Below are 19,756 nucleotides of genomic sequence, written 5' to 3' on the forward strand. Positions count from 1 at the left end.
TCTGCTTTAATCTTTGTTATTTCTCTTCCATTTGCTTTGGGGTTAGTTTGCTGGTCTTTCTTAAGTTCTTCCAGGTGTGCTGTTAAGTCCTTGATTTTTGTCCTTTCTTGTTTTTTTAATATAGGCATTTAGCGCAATAAATTTCCCTCTCAGCACATCCTTTACTGCATCTCATAAGTTCTGATAAGCTGTATTCTCATTTTCATTCATCTCCAGATAGCTAATGATTTCTCTAGCAATTTCTTCTTTGACCCACTGGTTGTTTAAGAGTGTGTTATTTAATCTCCATATATTTGTGAATTGAGATCTTGGTGGTTATTGAGATCCAGTTTCATCCCATTATGATCAAAGAAGTTTCTTTGAATAATTTCAATGTTTTTAAATTTATAAAGATCTGTTTTATATAGCATATGAGCTATCCTTGAGAATGTTTCATGAGAACTAGAAAAGAACACATATCCTTGTGCTTTGGGGTACAATGATCTATATATATCTGTTAGGTCTAATTCACTTATCAAATTATTTAACTTCTCTATTTCCTTTTTGATCTTCTGTGTAGTTGTTCTACATATAGAGGAGCGTGGTGTATTAAAATCTCCTACTATTATTGTTGAAACATCTATTGCTCCCTTCAGTTTTGCCAATGTCTGTCTCATGTGCTTTAGAGCCCCTTGATTGGGAACATAAACATTTATGATTGTTATATCTTCTTGGTGAATTGACCCTTTAGTTAGTATATAACTAACTTCTTTGTCTTTTATGATGTCTTTACATTTAAAGTCTATTTTGTCAGAATTTAGTGTAGCTACTCCTGCTTTCTACTGGTTACAACTTGTGTGGAAAATCTTTTTCCATCCTTTTACTTTCAATATATTTGTATCCATGCATGTAAGATGAGTCTCTTGTGAGCAGCATATAGATGGATTATGTTTCTTAATCCATTCTGCCAATCTATATCTTTTAATTGGTAAGTTAATCTGTTAACATTCAAAGTTATTACTGAAAAGGCCTTTCTTGATTCCATCATCTTACCTTTTAAATTTTATTTGTCAGATCTATATATTCTTTTCCCTCTTTCTCTTTGTATTCCTTAAATTACCCTTAGTGGTGCTCTTCAATTTTTGTGCCCTCCTCCAGACCTCCCTCTCCTGTCTTTTTTTTTCAGCTGGCAGAACTCTTTTTAGTATTTCTTGTAGGGGCAGTCTCTGTTGACAAATTCTTTCAGGACTTCTTTGTATGTGAAAACTTTAATTTCTCTCTCAATTTTGAAGGACACTTTGGCTGGGTACAGAATTCTTGGCTGGAAGTCTCCCTCTTTTAAAATCTTGAATATATCATAACACTGCCTTCTCCCCTCCAGGGTGCTAGTTGAGTAGCCTGAACTTAGTCTTATTTGGTTTCCCTTGTATGTATTAGATTGTTTTTCTCTTGTCACTTTCAGGATTTTCTGCTTCTCTTCAACATTTGACAGACTGATTAGAACGTCCCTTGGGGAAGGCATATTTGGATTTATTCTGTTTGGAGTTCACTGGGCTTCTTTGACTTGTATATTTATGTCCTTAATAAGGGTTGGGAAGTTTCCCACCATTATATCCTCTACTACTCTTCCTAGCCCTTTCCTCCTCTCTACTTCTTCTGTGACACCAGTGATTCTTATACCTGTGCACTTTCTTTTGTCTATCATTTCCTTGCATTCCAGTTCAGTTTTTCCCATCTTTTTTGCCATTTGCTGTTTTGAGTCTTCAAAGTCAATTATCCTGTCCTCTATATCACTTATTCTTTCTTCTGTCTCTTCAAATCCAGTGTTGTGTGCCTCTAGTATGTTTTTATTTGGACAACAGAATCTTTAATCTCTGTGATATCTATTTTTCTATTTATCCTGTCAAATTCCTCTTTATGCTCTTCTGTTGCCTTCTTCATCTCCATTATATTATTTGCTATCACACTTATCTTATTAAGTAGAGTTTTTTGAACACCTTTGATCAGTTGTTCCAACGTCTGTCTCTCCTCTGGTGTTTTAATTTGGTCATCAGCAGGGCTATATCTATCAGCATTGTGATATGCTTAGTGATCTTCTGCTGTCTTCATGGCATGCAAATATCTTGACTGATTTACTTTGGGAGTTGAATTCTTTCAGTGGTCTAAGGCCTTGTGTTTGCGGGGTGGTTGTATAGCAGGGAGCAGGGCACGGGGTGGGGCAATCAGTATGGTGATTTGTTTCAGGGAAGGTATAGGCACAGGTTGGGGATGTTATGCTGATGCATGTGAATTTGGGCACCCAGCGGAGAGAGGATGTAGTTGTGCAGGTGCACTGGTCTGGGGGATCGTAACCCTGGTGTGCACTGGTTTAAGGCATGGGGCCCTTTGTGCACATGCATAGAGCTGTGGCAGCAGGTCGGTGTTATGCCTTCATGGATTGGGGTAGATGTGACCCGGCTGTGCAGGTCAACACTTTCTCAGAGCTGGAAAGTGAGGCTGAGGGCTGTGCCCATGCATGGTTCTAGGACTGCTGTAAAGTGCTGTTCCCAGAGCTGAATGATATGATTGGGGGCCATGCACATTCGTGGGCTTGCGAGTACCATGAACGGATGCAGATAACAGCAGAGCTCAGGGGGGCATAGCTATGAATGGAAGTTAGTGCCCGCAGCCTTCATACACTGGCAACAGTCTTCAGGAAACAGGGAGTGGGAGGTAGTGCTCGGGAGGGGTGCAGGAGAGGTGGGTTGAGCTGCACTTGGGGTGAGGGTGTGGGCCAGGTACATGCACTGGGGGCTGGTGGGGGGGCACCTGGGGAATGGGAGTCAGTGAGTGGGTTCAGGTGTGTGGGGTGTGGGGTGAGTGGCCAGTCATGGGGCTGCGCTGGTGAGGGTAGCATGCCCAAGGAGCACGAGCTGGCTTATTTCTTAGTCCCATGCTCCCATCCATGCACTCCCATGGGCTCCACGGCTCTACAGCTCCATGCCAGGCTCCAGCTTTCTGCTCTGCTACTAGGGCTGTCCCCCACTCTGCAGAAGGCTCTCCTAGGTCAGCCACACTCCCAAATCACCACCTCAGTCGCCCTCCTGTCCTTCTCTAACTTTTCCATGGGGCAGAGCTAATCTCCAGCTACGTTAGTCAGCCATCTTCCTGGAAGTCCCCCATTTCTTTATTATTATCTTGAGAATAGGCCAATTATTTTTGTAGAAAGTCACTCATTCCGGGCTCATCTAATGTTTCCTTGTTATGAGATTCAGGTTGTGGCTGGCATGAATTTCACAGGAAATGATACTGTGTTCTCACTGTTTCCAGGTAGGTGGGACACAGTCTTAGCTTGTCCTGTTATATATGATGTCTACATTGGTCAGTTGATTACGATGGTGTCTACCAAGCACTACTTCTTTCCTTTGTAAGTAGTAAGTATTTTGTGTGGAGGAAGTTTGAAAATATGTATATATCCCTTTCACCCTCAAACTTTCTGTTTATCATTTATTTATCTATATTTGTAGGAATCCATAGTTTCTGATTTCATATGATGATTATAATCCAGTTATTACCATCTGACCAGTGGGAGCCCATCAAGCTGAATTCTGGGCTCTTTTGTCACATTCTCATCATTCTTCAAGCATCTTTTATTTCTGACAGAAGAGACCCTTCAAAACTCATCTTGTAATTCCCTTGCCCTTGTCCTAAAATCAGTCATTTTTAAAAGAACCATTGATTCTCCTTAGCAGAAAAGTTATTTTAAAGTCAAGATTTGGATGCTAGGTATACTCATTGCTATGTGGAATACTGTCGCACCCAGAATCTCTGGGAGCTCTCAGCAGGGCTAGGACATATGTGTATGTATCCTCTCCAACCATACATATATTTAAATATATATTTCTTTATTTCTCTATTTATCAGTCATCTAAAATCATGATTTCACACTAACACATCAAATTCTAATACATCACCATGGTCTGACTCTCTTTTTCTCTTTCCTGTATTTGTAACTCCCTTTTCTGTCTGTGCAAGGAACCTAGCTTAATGAAGTTACCTATTTATTATATAATTTTAAAGTAAACAATCGCTCATCCACACCAACGTTCCTCCCCTTCCCTGACGCCACTTCTTACCCTGCTCAGGCTCACACTCCCCAGTCCAGGCTTCCTCCCATATGGAAGGAAGGGAGGAAGCTCCCTTCCTCTCTGCCCAGCTGGAGCTCTGAGCCCTCACCCAGGAAACCCCTGTGGAGAGGTGCTCACCTTATCCTGCTTGGGCTCTGACACCCAGAATCAGCTTGGCCACACCTCCCCCATCAATGTTCAGTGGTCCACACCTTGCGCTCCAGTAGTCCACACTGGTCACTGCTTTGTTGGAATGCCTCTGTCCCTCTGTTCAAGCCCTGACCATAGACTCTGACTCCAACACCTTGTCTGGGCCACCATGGCCTCTCCTCCCACAACACAGATGTCCACCTTGCTCTGTCCACCTAATGACCTGAGTGCCAAATAATTATAGAAGAGAAAAGAAGGGAAGGAAAGGGAAGTGCAGGGGAAGAAAAGGGAAGGAAAAGGTAGAGGAGAAAAAAGAAGTGGAAGCGGAAGAGAATACCACTTTTAACTATTATGTTGAATAAGCTTAACTAAAAATGCAACTTTGTTTTTGTCATTTGTTGACCTATTTAAATTTATTCAGTGGGGGATTCTTGCCCTCTTCATTTGAATGAAAACTTAGGGAGATCAAATAATTTTTTTCTTTGACTGATGTAATAAGATGTCTGAGGTTCTTTTAATTCACAAAATAAGTATGCAAAAGTCTCAAAATTTGTTCACTAGAATGCTCAGTATTATGTAGTAATAAACTTGAGCTAGATTTACACTTACATATTCTCCTTTTTCTAGACTTGTACCAGCATAGATATTGGGTCATACATGGCTCCTCTTGGCTATCTAAGTCTCATGTAACTTCATCTCCCCTTACATTCTCTTGACTCTCCAGGATCAGGGAGGTATAGGGGAGGAGAAATTAAGGGCACAAGAGGACAGACTGGGTACTTCTTAAGTTGACTTCACTCTCTTACCATAAAGATGGCTGAAAGTGACTCTGTGGGTACTTGAGAGTGGTGGGAAGTTGATACGGTGAGGAGAATGGATAAAGTTTAACTACCAGTTAGGAAAGGGAAAGAGGAATGGTCATAGAAATAACATTGAATTGCAGAAAAATGACAGCCAATTGATTATAGTGATCAGAAATGTTTATAAAACTCAAGGTATTTTTTGAAATATGAATTATCTAATTTTATGCATCATTAGCACTCCTGACCTCTTGCATCCCTCTGCCGCTGGGAAATCTAGTCAAAGAGACCACTTCACATCGTAAGAAAAAAAGATAGCACTGGGAGTTGTGATTTTGATTAAATTTATGCTGAAAAGTAATTTTAACCTTTACATTTGGAAATTAGGGGGTAATATGATTTTGAAAAATTCATGATTCCTCATCTATTTAGTTTTTATTAACATTTAGCAGAAATTATCCTCTGACTATTGATTCTAGATATGAATTGAACATGCATAACCCTTGAGTGAGGGAGAAAATTAAACTACAGAACCAAAGATAACATGACGCTTTAAAGATTCAGCTATATTTCAAGAAAATGTATTTGGATTTCAAGCTCAATCTGGGGCTGCAAATCCAGGGAAAGGAGGCAAAAGCCTCCTTTTAAAAGTAGAAGAAACCCTAAGCACAGACTACTTATAAAAATAGTATGAAATACTAGATCAAAGCAACTACACGGTAGGGATAACTAGGCTACTGCGTATTCCCATGACCATAATCACTTTAACCTGTGCTACCTAATAAGTTTCAAGAAAATGATATGTACAATCCATTTTTCTGTAAACCCAAAAGAAACCTATTATCATGAAAATTGCTGTCATTTTCAAAGCCAGGCTAGAGAAACATGATACCTCATAATGGAATCCCATGATGCCAGGTCCAGGCTCATCCCTGGAAATAATGTCTCACATTGCCAGAGAGACTTACACCCCTAGGAGTCATGCCCCATGTAGGGGGAGAGTAGTGAGTGTATGTGTAAAGTTGGATTAGAGAGAGAGGCCACATCTGAGCAACAAAAGAGATTGGGGGGTGACTCTTAGATATATTTAGAAGTAGCCTTAGCTTCGCCATTGCAGAAATAAGTTTCCTAAGGGCAAGCCTCAGGATTGAGGGCTTAGCTTATAAAATTGGGAATCCCTATGCCTTTATTTTAAAGGCAGGGCATTGTCCTACCATTTTATCTTTCGGATTTTACATGTCATATCAATTATTTTTTCTTTTTTTACCTTTACTGATAGTCTTCATTTCTACACTCATCTCCAAACTTCTCTCTCCTGCCTTTTCCTATCTGCCTGTAGTGATCCCTTTAGTATTTCTTGCAGAGGCATTCTCTTAGTCACAAATTCTCTAAATGATTATTTATCTAAAAATATTTTAATCTCCCTCCTCATATTTGAGAGGCAATTTTGCTTAGTATAGAATTCTTCGTTGGCAGTTCTTATCATTCAGAATTGTAAATATATTGTACCACAGCCTTTTTGCCTCCATGATTTCTGCTGAGAAATACACACATAGTCTTATTGAGCTTCCCTTGTAATTGATTTCAAAATTCTATCTTTGTCTTTGACATTTGACAATCTAATTAGGTAAGTGTCTTGGAGTATGTATACTTGGATCTATTCTGTTTGGGGTACGCTGCACTTCTTGGATCTGTAACTTTATATCTTTCATAAGAGATGGGAAATTTTCAGCGATTATTTCCTCCATTAGTTTTTCTGTCCCTTTTCCTTTCTCTTCTCCTTCTAGGATACCCACAACATATGTTTTTATATACTTCATGTTGTCATTCAACTCTCTGAGACACTGCCAGTATTTTTCCATTATTTTCCCTGTATTTTCTTTTGTGTCTGATTTCAGATGTCCAGTCCTCTCATTCACTTATCTTTTCTTCTGCCTCTTCAAATCTATTGTTGTAGGTTTCCATTGATTTTTTTTCCATCTCTTCTACTGTGCCTTTCATTCCCATAAGTTCTGTGATTTTTCACTTTTGAGTTCTTCTTTTTGTTTGCCCAATGTCTTCTTTATATCTTTCCTCAACTCACTAATTTGATTTCTGATGAGATTTTCCATGTCTTTTTGAACATCCTCAAATTGTTTCAACACCTGTGTCTTATTTGAAGTGCTGGTTTGTTCCTCTGACTGGGCCATATCTTCGATTTTCCTAGTATGATTCCTTATTTTTTTTATGGCATCTTGGCATTTGATTTCCTTAATTAATTTATACTGGAGGTTGTTTTCACTCTTTTACCCAGGGTTTTCTTGCTGGATGGCTTTGTTCTCTCTCTGTTCTTTGGCATTCAGTCAACTTATTCTACACCTTTAGCATAGGTTCTGCTTAACTGATCAGAATTTTTCAGTTCTTGTTTTCCTGTTTCTTGCCTTGCCTATACGGAACCTTTTTGTTGTTGTTTTTTGAGGCGGATCTCCTCACAAATTATAGACCCCAGTCAGATTTTCCCAAGTCAGACAGGCCCACATCTCAGGAGGAAAGTTTAGCCAGCATAAGTTTTCCCTGAAGTTTAAATCCAACAGGTTGTCAGACTTTCCTATGAAGCCCCTCGACTCTGTGCTTTTTCTATCCTGTCCAGCATGTGGCACTTGTCTGCCCATGGCTTCCCACCAGCTTGAAATGGCAGAGTGCCTTTAATTTTATCAGACTGTCCCTGCCAGGGGCCTAGTTGAGACAGAGTTTAGGTACTAGGATGGCTTTAATTACCTGTTTTCCAGTCCTTGGGGCCTGAATTCCTTGAGGGAAGGATTCTGAGCTGGGCCCTGCCCTCTTTTTCTTAGGGAAGATACACCCTTTAAGGAAATAATTCCTTTCACCTGACTAGTTATTTTTATCTCTCAGACAAACTTAATTCCACCCTTGCCTGAGGCTGTACTGGAGGCTGAGGGTGCTTCCAGTCCTATCTAATGAGCTGTTTAAGGAATAAAAAAAAAGAAGAAGAAGAAAAGAAAAAACCTTTTTCAGAGCCAGACCCTTGCTCCTCGGGTTTGTCAATCAAGAGCTTTAGTCAGTAATTGGCTCTATGTGCCCCCTTTCTTGGGTTCCAGCCCTTTTCCAGTATTTGGGCTGTCCAATTCAAAAAGCTGCTTCTTCTTGTTTTTCATCACCCTAACCCCTCTTTGCTGAGGCAAAAACTCCTAGTTCCTTTAGTGCTTATTCCAGGTTCATCTGTGCTGGGGTCTTGTTTTCAGTAGTCAGATTTATCAATTAATTCAGCAGTTGAAGCTTGGTTGAGCTGAGCCCTTGCTGCTAATAAAGTCTGTTTCCTTTCTCCTTGGGGAACCACCCTGCCAACCAAAAGGGGAGGGGCAGCTGGTCTCCATGGCTTGGGGGACTTACAGTTCTGTGTGGGATCTCAGCCATTCTACCCATTCCAGCCTCGTGTATGCTGTCTGTTAGGTCACTGATATTGCCCCAGAAGTTGTCCTGTACTATTCCTGGTTATTTACTAGCAGCTCTGGAGGACAAACTAAATTCCACACCTCACTATGCCACCATCTTTCCCCACCTCTGACCTATTGATTTTTTTTTAATTATTAGATTTATTTAAGCAAGAACTTATATAGTCATCAATGCCAGTCTTAATATGAGATGTTGGTGGATTGATCCATTTTCCTCCCTGGATAGGTTTTTCTTTCTTGTCCCTGTCAGTTTTGAAAAAATAAAACCAGAAGAAGAGAGGCCAAATCCTAAACACAGCTTCTAAAACAGAGGTTTTGGGAGGGGGCCTGAAATTGAGATAAACATTTACTGATATTGCATAGGTCCAATGAGTTAAGGCAGAGTCTTCGATAATCCCTCAGCAGCTAGGGTCATTGTAGTGAATCAAATGCTCCCATTCAAGCTGGGATCTTATGGCGAATGTCTTGGCTTGAGCCTTCTGGGTTGTCACTAAAACATCGTATTTGGTTGGGTCAAAGGGTAGTGGGTAGGGTAGTCAAGTGCTATAGCTTATACTTTGGGTATGACATCTTGGTAACCCAGCACACCTGAGCTGCTGATTTTGGAGAAGGCTCCCAAATCCACTCAATTGGGACAGAATAGTTTCTTCAATAAATGGTGTGGGAGATCTGGATATCTATGTCCAAAAGAATGAAAGAGAACCCCGATCCCACAGCTTACAGAAAAAAATAATTCAAAATGGATTAAATAACTAAATACAAAAGCCAGTATCATTAAATTCCTAGAAGAAAATATAGGGAATCATCTTCAGTATCCAGTAATAGGAGGCAGTTTCCGAGACCTTACACCCAAAGCACAAGAAATGAAAGAATAAATAGAACCTAAAAATTGAATACTTCTGTGCTTCAAGGGACTTTGTCAAAAGGGTAAAAAGGCAGCTGGCTCAATGGGAAAAAGTATTTGAAAACCACATATCTGGTAAAGTTTAATATCCAGAAAATATAAAGAAATCCTGCAATTCAAAAATAAATAGATCAACAGCCCAATTTAAAAATATGGGCAAAAGCTATAGGTAGACATTGTTTTCTACAGAGGAAACACAGATGGCTAAAAAGCACATGAAAAGATGCTCAGCTTCACAAGCTATTGGGGAAATGAAAATTAAAACCATAATGAGATACCATTGTATGGCCGCTATTAAACAAACATGAAACTGCAAGTGTTGGAGAGGATGCAGATAAATTGGAACACTTATTAACTGCTGGTGGGAATGTAAAATGGTACAGTCACTATGGAGGTCAGTTTGGAATTCCTTAAAAAGCAACATATAGAGTTGCCTTACAATCTGGCAATCCCATTACTCAGGATATTTTCCAAAAATTTGAAAGCAGGGATGTGAGCAGATATTTGCACACTGATGTTCACAGCAGCATTATTCATAATTGCTAAGAGATGAAAATACCCCAGGTATCCATCAATAGATGAATGGATAAACAAAATTTGGTATACACATACAATGGAACATTATTCAGCAATAAGAAAGAATGAAGCACATGACAATATGAATGAATCTTGAAAACATTATGTTAAGCGAAATAAGACAGAAAAAGGACAAATATTGTATGATCTTTCTGATACAACCTAATTATAATATGTAAACGCATAGAAATAAAATATAGAATATAGGTTACCAGAATATAGAATGAGGCTAAAGAATGGGGAATTGTTGCTTAATAAGGGCAGAATGTTTAACTAGTTTAAACATAAAATTTGGAAATGGCTAGAGGTGATGATAGTATGCTATTGTGAGAATAATTCATAGTACTGAATGTTATGTGAATGTGGTGGAAAGGGGAAGTTCAGAGTCATACATCACACTGGAAGGAAAGTTGGAGGTCAAAACATGGGGATGTATAACACAGTAAATCTTGTGGTGGACTATGACTGTGATTAACTGTACAAATATAAAAAAAAAATTACAAGTTCTTTCATGAATTAGAACAATGTACAAATATAAAAAATATAACAAGTTCTTTCATGAATTAGAACAAATGTACAGCACTATTACAAGGAGTTAATAGTAGAGAGGTATATGGGAAAATGTACCTCTTGTAATATATGGAATAGAGTTAACAGTAATATTTTAATATTCTTTCAGTAACAAATATACCAATATTATGGGTCAACAATGGTGGGGGTTGAGGGTTAGGGAGTATGGGAGGATTTGGGTTTTCCTTTCATTTTTATTTCTTTTATAGAGTAATGAAAATGTTCTAAAATTGATCATGATCCTGTAAACACCACTGTGTGATGATACTGTCAGCTATTGATAGTATGCTTTGGATGGTTTGCTTGCTGTGCAATAAAATTGCCAAAAAGAAGGATAAAATGGCTGAATTAAGTACTGCCTTTACAGTAAGAGCATTGAATACGTTAATGTTTTAAACTCCCTCATAAAGACACAGACTGGCTGAATGAATTTTTAAAAGCATGATCCAATTACATGGTGTTTACAAGAAACCTACCTTAGACCCAAAGACACAAATATGTTGAAAGTGAAAAGTTGGGAAAGATATTCCATGCAAATAGTAACCAAAAAAGCTGGGGTAGCTAACTGATATTGGACAAAATAGATTATAAATGCAAAGCTATTATGAGAGACAAAGAAGGACACTATGTATTAATAAAAGAGGCAATTCACCAAGAAGAAATAATAGCCATAAATATTTATGTACCTAATCATGGTGCCCCAATATATATAAGGCAAACATTAGGAAAACTAAAGGGAGAGATAGATATCTCTACAATATTAGTTGGATACTTCAATACACCACTCTCATCAGTAGGTAGGACATATGGACAGGGGATCAATAAGGAAGCAGAGATCTTGAATAATATGATAAATGAACTACATTTAACAGACATATTAACAGAATATTGTACCCCAAAAGTAGGGAATACACTCTTCTCAAGTATGCATGCAATTTTATCCAGATAGAACACAAGTTGAGTAACAAAACAAGTCTCAATAAATTTAAAATGATTGAAATCATACAGAGCACTTTCTCTGACCATAATGGCATGAAGCTTAAAATCAACAAAGGGCAAAGAACTGGAAAATCCACAAATATATCAAAGCAAACAACAACCTCTTAAACAATCAATGGGTCAAAGAATAAATTGCAAAGGAAATCAGTAAATATTTTGAGACTAATGTAAATGAGAACACAACATATCAAATTTATGGGATGCGGTTAAGGCAGTACTTGAAAGGGGAAATTTGTAGCTGTAAAAGCGTTCATTAGAAAAGAAGAAAGAGCTAAAATCAAAGACCTAAAATCACAATTGGAAGAACTAGGAAAAGAACAGGAAATTAATTTCAAAACAAGGAGAAGGAAAGAAATAAAAAAGAAAAGAGTACAAATAAATGAAATAGTGAATAGAAAATACATAGAGAGAGAATTAACAAAACCAAAGTTTGGTTCTTTGTAAAGATCAATAAAATTGACAAACCCTTAGCTAGACTGACAATAAAAAGAGAACATGCAAATAAATAAAATCTAAATGAGAGGGAAAATTACTACTGACCCCACAGAAATAAAAAGGATTGTTAAGAGGATTCTGTGAACAATTGTATGCTAACAAATTGGATAATCTAGATGAAATGGACAATTTCTAGAAACATATGAATAACCTACACTGAGTTTGGAAGAAACTGAAAACCTTAACAGATCAATTTTAAGTAAAGTAATTTAATCAGTCATCAAACCTCCCCCCAAAGAAAAGCCTAGGATGAGGTGATTCACAGGTGAATTCTACCAATAATTCCAAGAATTAATATCAATCCTGCTCAAACTCTTCCAAAGAATTGAAGAAGAGGAAACACTATCTAATTCTTTCAACAAGGCCAACATAACCCTAAAACCAAAGCCAGATAAAGATACTACAAGAAAACAAAATTGCAGACCAATTTGTCTTATGAATATAGACACAAAAATCCTCAACAAAATATTGTAAATTGAGTCCAGCAGCACATTGAAAAAATTGTGCACCACGATTAAGTTGGTTTTTATCCCTGGTATGCAAAGGTTGTTCAACATAATAAAATCCATGGAAGAGACACATTACGTTAACAAAATGAATGGGAAAATCCACGTGATTATCTCGGTTGATGCAGAGAAGGCATTTGATAAAATCTAGGATCCTTTCTTGATAAAAACATGGTGAAAAATAAGAATAGAAGGAAACATCCTCAACATGATAAAGGGCATATATATGAAAAATCCACAACTAATAACTAACATCATATCAATGGTGAAAGACTGAAAGTTTTCCTTCTAAGTTCTGTAACAAGAGAAAGATGCCCACTGTCACCACTGTTATTCAATATTTTTGCTGAAAGTTCTGGCCAGAACAGTTAGTCAAGAAAAATAAATAAAGAACATCCGAATTGGAAAGGATGAAATAAAACTTTCACCATTTGCAGATACAAAGAGAAGTCCACAAAAATCTACAACAAAGATACTTGCACTAATTAATCAATGAGTTCATGAAACGGCAGGGTACAAGGTCAACATGCAAAAATCAATGATTTTTCTATATAGTAATAATGAGTCATATGCAGAGGTAATCATGGAAGAAATTCCATTCACAATAGCACTAAAATAATCAAATACCTAGGAATAAATTTAACCAAGGATGTAAATGACTTGCACACAGATTACAAAATATTGCTGAAAGAAATCAAAGATCTAAACAATAGAAGGGCTGTCCATGTTGTAATCCCAATCAAAATTCCAACAGCTCCTACTTTGCAGAAATTCAAAAGTCTATTATCAAATATATCTGGAAGGGTTTGGGGTCCTAAATAGCCAAAATCATCTTGAAAAAGAACAAAGTTGGAAACTCACACTTCCTGACGCTAAAGCACATCCCAAAGCTGCAGTGTTTACAGCATAGTACTAACATAAGGATAGATATGTTGACCAATAAAATCAAATTTAGAGTTCAGAGTTAGGCCCTCATATCTGTGGCCAATTGATATTTGACAAAGCTTCCAAGTCCACTCAGCTGGGCATGAATAATCTCCTCAATAAGTGGTTTTGGTAAGTTTAGCTATCCATATGCAAAACAATGAAAGAGGACCCCTATCTCACATCTCATAGAAAAATTATCTCAAAATGTATCAAAGACATAAATATAGGAATTGGGATTATAAAACTTTTAGAAGAAAATGTAGGGAAGCATATTCAAGATTATAGGCACTGGTTTCTTAGACCTTACACACAAAGCACAAGCAAAGAAAGAAACACTCCATAAAAGGGGATTTCTCAAAATTAAAAAACTTCTGTGCATCAAAGTAATTGGTCACTAAGATGAATAAGACAGTCTACTCAATGGGAGAAAATATTTGGAAACCACATATCCAATAATGATTTAATATCCAGAGTATATAAAGAAATCTTACAATGTACCAATCAAAATACAAACAAACATATTAAACATGGGCAAATGATTTGAATAAACATTTCTCAGGAGAGGAAACACAAATGGCTAAAAAAAGCACATGAAAAGTTGCTCAATATCACTAGCCAACAGGGAAATGCAAATAAAAACCATAAGATACAATTTCACATCGACTTAAATGGTTACGATTCAAAAATTAGAAAACTACAAGTGTGGGAGAAGATATGGAGAAATAGGAACATTCATTGACTGCTTACAGGAATGTAAAATAGTGCAGCCACCGTGAAAAACAGTTTGGCAGTTCCTCAGGAAGCTAATTATAGAATTATCATATGATACAACAATCCAGTTACTAGGTATATACCCAGAATTAAAAGCAGGGAATCAAATATATATTTGAACAAAAATGTTCATAGCAGCATTACTCACAATTGCCCAAAGATGGAAGCAATCCAAGGGTCTATTAACTGAAGAATGGATAAACAAAATGTGATATATACATACAATGGGATATTATTCAGCTTAAAAAAGGTATAAAAACTTGATGCATGCCAAAGCATAGGTGAAGCTTGAGGACATTGAGTGAGATAAGCCAGGTATAACAGGAAAAATATTCCATGATCTAACTGTTATGAACTAATTATAATAAGCAAATTCAAAGAGTTAGAATCTAGAGTTTATAGGTTACCAGGAGATAAATTTGGGTTAGAAAATGGGGAGTTGATGCCTAATTTATGCAGAATTTCTATTTAGGCTGATGTTAAAGGTATGGAAATGGATGGTGGTAATGGAGCACATTATTGGAATGCAGACAACAGCACTGAAGGATAGACATGAATGTGATTAAAAGGGGAAATTTTAGGATTTATACATCACTAGTATAAAATTTAAAAGATGAAATATAGGACTTTACAACACACTGAACCCTACTGTAGACAATGGACTCTAGTTAATAACACAAGTGTAAAATGCTCTTTCATGAATTATAAGTATGATACCGATGCAGGGTGTTAATAATGGCGTAATATATGGGAGAATTTCCCTCATGTAAATTAGGTATGATAGACAATAGTATGATTTTAATAATCATTCATCAACTGTAACAAAGGTAACTAATATTAAAAAAGTACAATTATAGGGCCACGGTGGCTCAGTGGCAGAGTTCTCACCTGCCATGCTGATGAGTTCGATTCCCGGTACCTGCCCATGTAAAAAAAACAAAAAAGAGTACAATTATAAAAAAAACGCTATCATCAATTGTAACAAATGATTCACATCCATCCATGGTGGTGGGGTTGGAGTGGTATATGGGAATCCTTTATTTTATGTATGTCTATTTTGTGAACTCCCAATTTCTTTAATAAAAGAAGAAAAAAAAAAACAATTTCAAGAAAGTCCCAGAAAAGAAAGCTTAACCTAAAAATTGTATATCTGACAATCTATACCTTATCAAGGTTTTAGAAAGACAGCTTAAAACTGAAAGGACTCTTGGGAGACTGGATCACATGACTTCATTGGGTCTTTACTAAAGGGTGAGCTTGCTCTAACCAAAGGATACCTGAACAATTCATAGCAAACAAACTGGTATTAAATGTTGAACACCCAGAACAATAGATGCAAGTGTAATCAAAGTTGACACAGGTAAAAGAACCATATACAAGTGGTATATGTCCTATGAAGAATAGAAATAACATAACCAAAAAAATGGGAGGATAAGTTAGGGAAAAAGAGAAAGTAAAATGAATTCAGAATTCATGAATGCTGTAGATGCAGCGATATCCTGGAGTGGGCCTGAACAGGTATGTGAGAGATGACTGTGTGATTCTATACATCTTTTCCCAAGTAACATCATGCTGGTAAGCTGAAAATGGCCATGGTGGGAGAATTTTCATCATAGAAATCATCAAAAAAGAGTTTACTCCCTCTAACCTCTTGGAGAGAACTGTAGTTAACCTTGGACCAAAATATCACTATGCTAAGGTAATAAATAAGAGTAAAAGAATTCCGTTTAATGTTGATAAATCCAATGAAAGAAGCATAAGGAAGAAAAAAGTAAAACTGAAAGCAATATGAAAACTATTAATGTAAAGGCAACCACTAATACATTGCCTAGAAGCAATGCCACTCCAGCAGCAATGAGTCCAACTGAAGTGTATACCTTCATTTCTCAGTCCTTTCTACATTGAAAGGAATCAGGGCTTTTGGAGAAGTGGGTGCTTTTAGGGCTGAGGTAGGAAAAACACAAGATAAGACTAGGGCATCTTACAGTGCCAGAAAGTAAGTGCCATGGAATCAAAAGGATAGAGATAGGTCAAAGGGAGATAGGAGCCAACCTAAAAAAGTTCCCAATGGCCAAACCTAGAACAATTTGAGCAACAAGATAAATAATGAGCATAGATGTATAATCCAAAGTGTAAAATAAATATGTTTGGGCCCATACTGATAAGTATTTGAAAAAATAATAATTATATGAGGGAGAAGAAACAATCTTTATAGAAGAATTCCAAATATGCATATCCATCCTGTACCATTAAGAATTTGCTGAACTTAGTGATTCATTCCCAGTGAATCAAGTAGGGAAAGAGAAAAAATATAACTTTACAGATGTGAAACCTAGCAAACACTCCCTTAACTAAATGATCATTTAATATCATCAATGATATCAAATGATCAGATATCCCCTGAAATGCTGTGATAAGAAAGGCATCATAATTCTGAGGCATTCATTTCCAAAAAATAAAAAAAAAGGAAAAATCCTAGAACTGTAGTCTAATCATGAGAAAAACAAAAGGCAAACCCAAATTTGGAGACATTCTACAAAACACACGGCCAGTACTTCCCAAGCTAGCCAAGGTCACGACAAACAAGGAAAGATTGAGATACTGCCCAGACCATTGGTGACTACTGAGACATGGCAATTAATGCAATGCGGTAACCTAGATTGGATCCTGGGATGGACAAAATTCATTAGTGAAAAAAACTGATGAAATTTGAATAAAGTCTAGAATTTAATTAAGAAAAAATAAAGTGAACTACTGCAACTATAGAGAGCCTAAGCATACTAATTACACAAAATAATTATAAACACTTTAGATGGAATTATTTGATGTTAAAGCTCCAAGCTCAGAGGTTCCATAAGGGAATTCAATCAAGCCTTGAAGACCAGATAATCTCAATGACACATCTATCGTCCCAAAATAGTCAAACTGAAGGAAGACTTGAAAATTAAGCTCATTATGTAAATCTAACATTACTACCAAAATCTGATGAAGATAGCACAGAATAGAGAATTATAGACAAATTTCACATATGAATTTGGGTGAAAAAAAAACAAAACCTAAGTTATAAGCAAACAGAAATCAACAGTATGTTAAATTACATAGATATATATAAATTTATATAAATTCATGTAATTCAATAATGGTTTGTTATTAGGAAATTCATTAACATAAGTATCTACATTAAAATAGCTATGAAGAAAAATGTGGTTAACTCTATAAATATTGAAAAGGCCTTTGATTTTTTTTAAATTGATGATTTAAAAAAGAACAATAAAATTGGATTTGGATATTTTTAAATATGTTAAAATTTATATATCCTACTCTTACTAAGAGGAATTAAATTAATGAGGAAATACTAAAGAAATTATCATTAAAGGCAAGAAGAAGGGAAAGAAGCACACTATCTTCATTATTTTTTGCCTTTGTATTGGGACTATTATTAGCTCAGACACAAGGAACATTGGATTTGGAAAAGAAGTAATACCATTTCTATTTGGACCTGATAAATACTTATATATATTTTTAATGATCACAAATTACTCCCCTCCCTGCATCCATTCCTCTTTCTATCAAGGTTTGGAGATGGTTTCTCAATTCCTTGACTCCACGCTGCCTTGTAAGCTGTTATGGCCCATAGATTGCAGCGTTGAGAGTCCTGAGCTTTTCATACTTCTGTTTTTGTGCTTGGAACTCTGCTAAGGAACCATTTGAGCATGCCCAGGCTAGCCTATTGGACTACAATTGATACATTTCCTGTTCGTCTACATTATTTTCCCAGCCAAAAACTGGTCAACAACCAGTAAAACAAGTCTTCTTACTGACAGTAGCTGGCTACAAATTCATGAATAAATGCTACCATGACAAAAAAGACCCACCAAGATGATCCCAGCCCAAGTTATGATATAATCATGAACATAATAAATCATTCTTTAATACCATTACATTCTTGGAGTGCTTCTCTATGGAACAAAATTAACTGATACATAAGGAAACCAAAGATATTTTGTAACAGCGGAAGGCAAATTCATGAAAATCATCAAGGAAAGTAAGCAATAGCTGGAAAAGTGATGACGACATCACTATAGTAAACTGGAAAATTGGCTATCTGGGGAAAATAAACTGCCTCTGTATTTAGTCTTTAGTTGTTAGGTGTGGTTTTAAGAACCTTTTTTAAGACATAAGATTGATTTACAATGGTGTCTAATATACCCTCTGAGCTTGATAAGGGCATTCTAATAATCTGAAGGATATTGTCATACTGCATTCTGATGTATCCAGAGTAGATCTGAGTAAGTCTAAAGAAAGAGACATATTTTTAAAATAATTTTGGGTGAGGGTTTTTCTGAACCTAGTGAGTATGAGTTGTGTCACAGGAAACCCACATAATTGTTGAAAGAGCTGTATTAAAGGCAGGACTGTCAGTCTGTATTACAATGAAATGAGTTTTTAAATATTTTGAATTGTTTCTAGACTTTCAAATTTTTATGTGTATAAAATTGCTCAGCTGCCAAAACAGGCCATTTCTTATGGGAAAGGAAAGACACTATGTAAAGTGGAAGCAGGCATGAGAACAGTGGAACCAAAGAGCCATGGAGTGCAAAGGAATAGGGAGCCACTCCCAGCGAGCAGTAGAAAACAATGGACTGGGAAGCTACTTCCACAGAGCAGAACTGGGCACTAATCAAGAAACAATCCCTCTCCTTGAGTAAAACAACAGAATCAATATCAAATATAAGAAAAACAATGAAATCATTCAGTAAGTCAGCAGACTATAAAATTAATGTAAAAAATCAATTCCTTCATATACACAAACAACAAAAATTTAAAGATATTGGTAAGGAGAAAACATTTTTGCATCACATAATCTATAAAGGGCTAATATTTTTTTTAACAAACTTAACAAGAAATATGAAAACTTTTTAATAAAGAAGTATAAAAGACTCCAATAAAAACTTGAACAAATGGAAAGGTATGTCTAGTTTTTGAATAGGGTGACTCACTATCACAAAGATATCAATTAACCCTAAATTAGAACATTGATTTAATGATATCTAAATGAAAAAATACCAGTGTCTCAAGATAGACATGTTGCTTCTATGGAAAAATAAACCTCCATGAATATATAGGAAATTCTAAAAAATAATAGACCAATGGAACAGAATAGAAATTTGAAACATAGACCAAAGTACATAAGGAATTTTAAAACATGATAAAGGAGACATTTTGATTCAGTTAATATAGAAGTTTATACAATACAGAGTTATGGAAAATTGGAGATCCATTTAGAAAAATGGATTGAATCATACCTGACACCATTTTCCAGAATACTTTACAAATTTTCCTTACATATAAAGTAAGGAAAGTGAAAACATGGACAGTTAATTAATAACCTGGTGATGGAAGGCATTTTAAATTTTATTAAAATCCAGAAGCAATAAAAGAAAACATAGTGATAACTTAACCCACTTAAAAAATCTTTCCATAGGAAAAAACACCATAATCAAAATCAAAGGAAAACTGG

At 36.3% G+C, this 19,756-nt stretch overlaps 1 long non-coding RNA gene across 3 annotated transcripts in view; it reads right to left on the reverse strand.

Annotated features, from left to right (window-relative positions):
• LOC143661539 (uncharacterized) overlaps positions 1–19,756 on the reverse strand; it is a 416,410-nt gene that overhangs the window by 152,884 nt on the left and 243,770 nt on the right. The gene's annotated exons all lie outside the window — the stretch shown is intronic.

The sequence above is a fragment of the Tamandua tetradactyla genome, chromosome 17 (genome assembly GCF_023851605.1).
Source record: "Tamandua tetradactyla isolate mTamTet1 chromosome 17, mTamTet1.pri, whole genome shotgun sequence".
In the NCBI taxonomy this organism is placed as follows: Eukaryota; Metazoa; Chordata; class Mammalia; order Pilosa; family Myrmecophagidae; genus Tamandua; species Tamandua tetradactyla.